We start from the raw sequence: 6,000 nt of genomic DNA, 5'->3' as shown, positions 1-6,000 counted from the left end.
CCTGGGTGGCTCAGTCGGTTAAGCGACTGCCTTCGGCTCAGGTCATGATCCCGGAGTCCCGGGATCGAGTCCCGCATCGGGCTCCCTGCTCGGCAGGGAGTCTGCTTCTCCCTCTAACCCTACCCCCCCTTGCGCTCTCTCTCTCACTCTCTCTCTCAAATAAATAAATAAAATCTTTAAAAAAAAAAAAAAGAGGGGCGCCTGGGTGGCTCAGATGGTTAAGCGTCTGCTTTTGACTCGGGTCATGATCCCAGGGTCCTGGGATCGAGTCCCGCATTGGGCTCCCTGCTGGGCGGGGAGCCTGCTTCTCTCCCTCTGCCTCTGCCTCTGCCTCTCTCTCTCTCTCACTTTCATGAATAAATAAATTTAAAAAAATTTAAAAAAAAAAAGAAATGAGAGAGTAGGAGGACAGGTGGAAATATTTGAGGCTCTAGATATGTTTATCTGAGGGCAATGAGAAGATAAATTGACCCATAAAATTAGCCATTGCAATTTGGAACTTTTCATCGTGTATCCATAGATTATCCATTTCTTCTTTGCTGACGCCTAGGTAGATAGATTGGGGATCAAAGCCAGTTAGCTGAATTATTCTTTTCCGACCTCTCGTAGGAGCTGTAATCAGAGAGAGATGAGAGGCGACCCTATGTTTGGGTTGCGCTGGGAGGAAAAGTCATTCAAGAACAAGGCATTTATCAGGCAGGACTTGGCAGATTATCCCCATAGGGGAGTGAGGGGTGTTTAAGACAAGGAAAGTTATGCCGGCAGAGGGATCTCTGGAGTCTAATGAAGTAGAGGTTAGTCGTTGGGAGAGAAGATCTAGTTGTTGTTTTGCTCGAGGCATCATGGATCGTGTGGACGCATCATGGATCGTGTAACTCCCTGTAATAAGTTAAAAAGGGAGGTCAGTTGGCAAGTAGGAATTTCTAAAGTGGGACGCAGCAGATTAATGTGTCCGAGGAATTGCCGCAGTGAGCTAAAAGTTAGGTGGCGACAGAAAACGGATAGCCATCTATCGAGGAGTGACTGCAACACGAGCTTATACCTCAGATATTTCCATGGAGCTGTGTTTGTATTTTCTCAGGAGCGATGAGCAAACCGGCGGCAGTGACTGAATCAATAAGAAACTGTAAACATGTATGGAGAAGGTGTTATTATCTGAAGCAAGCAGGATATCATCCGTGTAGTGGTAAGTATTTGTGGGAATCTATTTCGGGCAGGTCAAAAGGCTGCACTAACAAAAGACTGACACACGGGGGGTGGGGCTCTTCATCATCCCCTGGGGCAGATCCTTCTATCGGTGTCTTTGTACAGCTCTGCGATTGTTGATCGTGGGGACAGAGAAGGCAAATTTTTCTTTATCCTCAGGGTGCAAGGGAATAGTAAAGAAGCAATCTTTGAGATCAGTCACAATGAGATTTTGAGTTGAAGGGAGTAAGGAAGGATTTGGAAGACCAAACTGCAAGGGCCCCGTGGGAATCATTTGAGCATTAACTTCCCGTAAATCATGTAGCAATCTCCATTTGCCTGATTTTGGGGGCGGATACAAAAGATAGGAGCATTCCACGGGCTGGTAGAGGGTTCTCTGTGCTCACGAGTTAATTCCACGAGGGTTAATAGGTGTTTTAGTTTGTCCCCTTTTATAGGCCATTGCTCCACCCAAGCAGGGAGACCTGGTTTTTCCAAGACAGCTTGAGTGGGGGCGGTTTCTGTAGCGGTGGCCGTCAGGATAAATTTGTCTGTAAGGGAAGATTCCATTGCTTTAGGAAGTCTCTTCCCCAGAGAGAAACGGGGATGTTTAGAACAAAAGGGCTTACGATGGCTCGATGCCCTTCCACATCAATGCATCCGACAGGACATTTACTTTGTAGGGGACCGTCTTGGCCCCCTATTCCGGTAAGAGTTTGTGAACGGGGCGCAAGGGGAATTTCTGTTGGCCAGTCTGGGGCTCAAATGACAGCTACATCGGCCCCAGGATCTATTAAGCCTTTAACAGTTCTTTTTGCAATTGTGATTTGTAAGGCGGGTCACGTGTCCTGTATGGGCACAGCCCCAAAGGCTTCACGCTTGGCGTTGGTACTGCGAAAGCCCTTATCACGTCTTCGTATATTTTGACTATTTGGGGGCCCAATAAGGAAGCAGAAGCCAATGTGCTACTTTGGGCTGTGCCCATATTTCTGCCTAAGCAAAGGAAGTCAACATTATTTGAATTTCCCCTGTATAATCAGAATCAATAATCCCAGGGAGAACGAATATGCCTCTCATAATTGCGCTGGAGTGCCCCCAAATCATTCCTACCTTTTTGAAAAAGGACTAAATATGCCTGTTGGGCCTTTTTTACTTCCCCAGCACTATTAAGGGTCACACCACAAGCAAGAGGCAGGTCCATCCTGTGCTGCCTGCAGCAGCAGCGACCAAGTCTATCACTCGGTGTCGTCTGGGGCGAAGGGGTGGTTGGACATTTTGGGGGTCCGTTCCTTTGTGTTGACATTTCACATTTGGGCTTTTGGGTTTGAGGATTGGTTCCGGGTTTGCATCGCTCGTTCCCGCGCCCCTCTTCAAGTTTCCCGACAGCGGGTTTCCCTGCGAGTCGGATTTGGAAGGGCATTGGTTAGTCCAGTGATAATCCCATTTTACATTTGGGGCATTTTTGAGTGGGACGTTTCCGCTCTTGTTGTCGGCATGGTTTCTGAAAATGTCCCTCTTTGCCGCGTTTAAAGTATTTAAGGCAGAGGTGAGCAATACTGCCTTATGAGACTCTGTGCCCACATTTTGGCAGGCTCGGCTCATTTCCACAATATTGGGGCGCTGGCCTCTTACAGGTGCCAGAACCTTTTGGCAGTCCTGATTGGCAATTTCATCGGCCAGCTGAGCAGTTAGAAGTGTTTGTGCATCAGTATTATCCACTTGCCTTGCTATAGCAGTTTGCAGTCTCTCTAGAAAAGTTATACAGGGTTCACTGGCTCCTTGCCGGATGGAAGCGAACGAGCCAGATGGGGTAGGAGAATCTGGAATCCGGGACCGGGCCTTAACGGCAGCGTCTGCTATTTGCGAAATGCCCTTCGACCCAAATAACTTGGGCGTCCACAGTCCTTAAGGCCCTTCTCCTAATAACTTTTCAATTCCAATAGGTACGTTACTTGTCAAGTTGTCCACGGCAGTTATCTGAGCAGCGCCTCGATATTCTCGTAGCCATAAAGAATATTGGGCAGTGTTAAGAACCATTTTGACCAATGTTTTCCAGTCCCAACGGGTCATCTCCTAACCACCACTGATCCCTTCTGTGATACCCTTTGTGAAAGTACTTGAGGGCCCATTCCCACGGATGCTCCGACGGAGCTCCCGGAGGCCCTGGGATGCTCAGTGATCGTGTGGTGGAGCTTGTCCCTGCACTCCAAGGACAGGACGTGCTCCAATAAAGCCTTCTTGTTCTTGGGCTTCCTTTTTTTTTGTATTCCTTTACTATCTTTCCTACCAAGGAAAAGGAGGCACTCTCCTCGACAGCTTTATTTTCTGCCTCTGGGGAGGGCGGAGAAGGAGAAGGCAATTTATCGGGGGGATATTATTGGAGCTTCCAGTGGGGTGGTAGGGGCTACATTCACGGGGCTGTTGCCGTGACTGGGGGCTGCGTCGGCGGATCTGAAGGGGGAGGAATGAGGTCTTGCCAATTAGTTTTAGCTGGTTTTTTTCTGTAAAGAGTGGATAGCTATCCGGCAGAGATCCCATGTATGCAAATGAGAAGCTGTAACGGGACCCAGTGCATTTTTCAGCCATCTGCCCACCCGTTCCCAGTCCTCAACTGAACGGGAGCCCTAGGGCATGTACCATGGGAAATGCTGATCTATTACTGACAACAATCGTATTAAATCCTTATCAGTTACTTTGCACGCTGTAAGGTGCAGAAGCACTCGCACTTCTCCTTATGGACAGCCTGTTGCCTACTTAAAGATGTTCCCATAACTAACACGTTTATAACAGAAAAACAGATCAGAGAGAAATTGAAAGTAAAATCCTGCACGCCTGAAAGAAGAATGTGAGTTCAACCGTCACTCCGTCGCAGGCATCAAGCACCGTACTTCCTACCTGGATGAGCGCACATCCTCTCCCTGTCTCGGGCTTGAGGAGTGATGTGCAGGATGAGGATTATATCGAGTCCTGAACAAAATCCCTGTTCGGGCGCCAAATGTCGTCACGCACTGAAATCGAGTTCTCAGACAAGCATCTGAGCGGCCCTGCAGGACTGCCTCTGCCAGAGGCAGCCTCAGCTGGATTCTGCTCATAGCTTTTATTTGGTTTTTTATCAGAAAAGCAAGGACAGATGCCTCCAAGCGCGGGAAAGGAGTACACAGGGATGGCAAATATCTTGAGGCAGGCTTGCATTTTCCCCGACGACGTGTAGGCACGCAGGGAGGCAGTCACGGGATAAGGGAGGAGCAGGAAGGGGGGATGACGGTTACATTCTTTCCTAGCTCCTAACCTATGCCCTGCCCCTGGGGATCGTGGGATCCTGTGCCTTCTGGGCCATTGCTTTCAACAGCCGGAGGCCAGGAACGCTGCTGACGTTTCAGCTGCTTCCACACTCGCCCCGTAGGGCTTACAATATTCTAAGAATAACTCCACACACATATACTAAAAAGAAAATAGTGTTTCATTTAAGAATGTGTATTACTAATTGCATTTTTCCACTTGCATATTGTTTAGTGTATTTTTTTTTAAAAGATTTTATTTATTTATTTGCGAGAGAGAGAAAGAGAGACAGAGAGCACAAGAGGGAGGAGGGTCAGAGGGAGAAGCAGACTCCCCGCTGAGCAGGGAGCCTCATGCGGGACTCGATCCCGGGACTCCAGGATCATGACCTGAGCTGAAGGCAGTCGCTTAACTGACTGAGCCACCCAGGCGCCCCTTGTTTAGTGTATTTTTAATATTTTTATGAATTTTATCCTCATAACTTACCTATTGCATGATTAATTATACTCAATCTTTACATTTATGAATTTACGGTTCATTTAATGTTTGTAATTTGTTTATATGTTATTTTAAATGCATTGGCTATTAAGTTGCCTTAGTATTTGTAGCATATGAATTGTGAACCATTTTTAGTGCAAATACTGTTTTTATGTGAAATAAACACCGATACGCTAGTATTGTTCTTTTTTTCCCTGGTATTGCCATCACTAATCTTTGTTTAACTTTTCCCGCATATCTTCCAGGTGGTGAGGGCCTTTTTGAAAAGTGAAATAGATGTTAGGCGTGTGGTGTTCTTACACGTGTGGTGGGCAGAATGACGGCCCCCAGAGAGGTCCATGCCCTAGTCTGCAGAACCTGTGAATGCAGTAGGTTTTATGGCACAAGAAGCCTCTGGAAGCTGGGATGGCGAGGAGTGGGCTCCCCCCGGGGCCCCTGCACCCGGTGAGCCCCGATCTTAGTCCGTCCCGTGTGCCATGAGTCCCTGCGCTCGCGATAACTTGTTGCAGCTGCAGAACCCTGCAGTGCTGTGTTCTGGAATTACTTACCTATTTGCGCTCACAAACCCAGGTTAGAGGCCTGCTTGGCCCTTTCCTAATGATGCGTAGGAATTCCCCGTGTCTTTCGGGTACTAATTCTTTGTTGGTTGCATGTTGTAAATAAATGTGTTCTGGTTTTCTATTTCTGTAAAGGCCTCTCGACGCGCCTTTTGACACAGACTTCATGACTGTAATAGAGTCAAATGATTGATTGTTCAGCTCTTGTGTTTGTGTCTTGTTTCACAAGTTTCTGTCTCATTCAGGAACAGGAATACAAAACAGCTCCACGTAGGTCGCAGATGGCAGTGTTAAAAAGCAAAGCTTTTAGGGCGCCTGGGTGGCTCAGTTGGTTGAGCGACTGCCTTCGGCTCAGGTCATGATCCTGGAGTCCCGGGATCGAGTCCCGCATCAGGCTCCCTGCTCAGTGGGGGGTCTGCTTCTCCCTCTGACCCTCCCCCGTCTCATGCTCTCTCTCTCTATCTCATTCTCTCTCTCAAAT

At 47.9% G+C, this 6,000-nt stretch overlaps 1 long non-coding RNA gene across 1 annotated transcript; it reads left to right on the top strand.

Annotated features, from left to right (window-relative positions):
- Positions 1 to 841: 841 nt before the first annotated feature.
- On the top strand, positions 842 to 5,813 carry LOC118020081. Its single transcript, XR_004681809.1, has 3 exons — positions 842 to 901; positions 1,082 to 1,186; positions 5,208 to 5,813. It is a non-coding gene; the product is annotated as an uncharacterized LOC118020081 (long non-coding RNA).
- Positions 5,814 to 6,000: the final 187 nt, after the last annotated feature.

The sequence above is a fragment of the Mirounga leonina genome, unplaced genomic scaffold, assembly GCF_011800145.1.
Source record: "Mirounga leonina isolate KUSES-001 unplaced genomic scaffold, KU_Mleo_1.0 Mir_173, whole genome shotgun sequence".
In the NCBI taxonomy this organism is placed as follows: domain Eukaryota; kingdom Metazoa; phylum Chordata; class Mammalia; order Carnivora; family Phocidae; genus Mirounga; species Mirounga leonina.
This window is presented reverse-complemented; position numbering and strand designations above follow the sequence as displayed.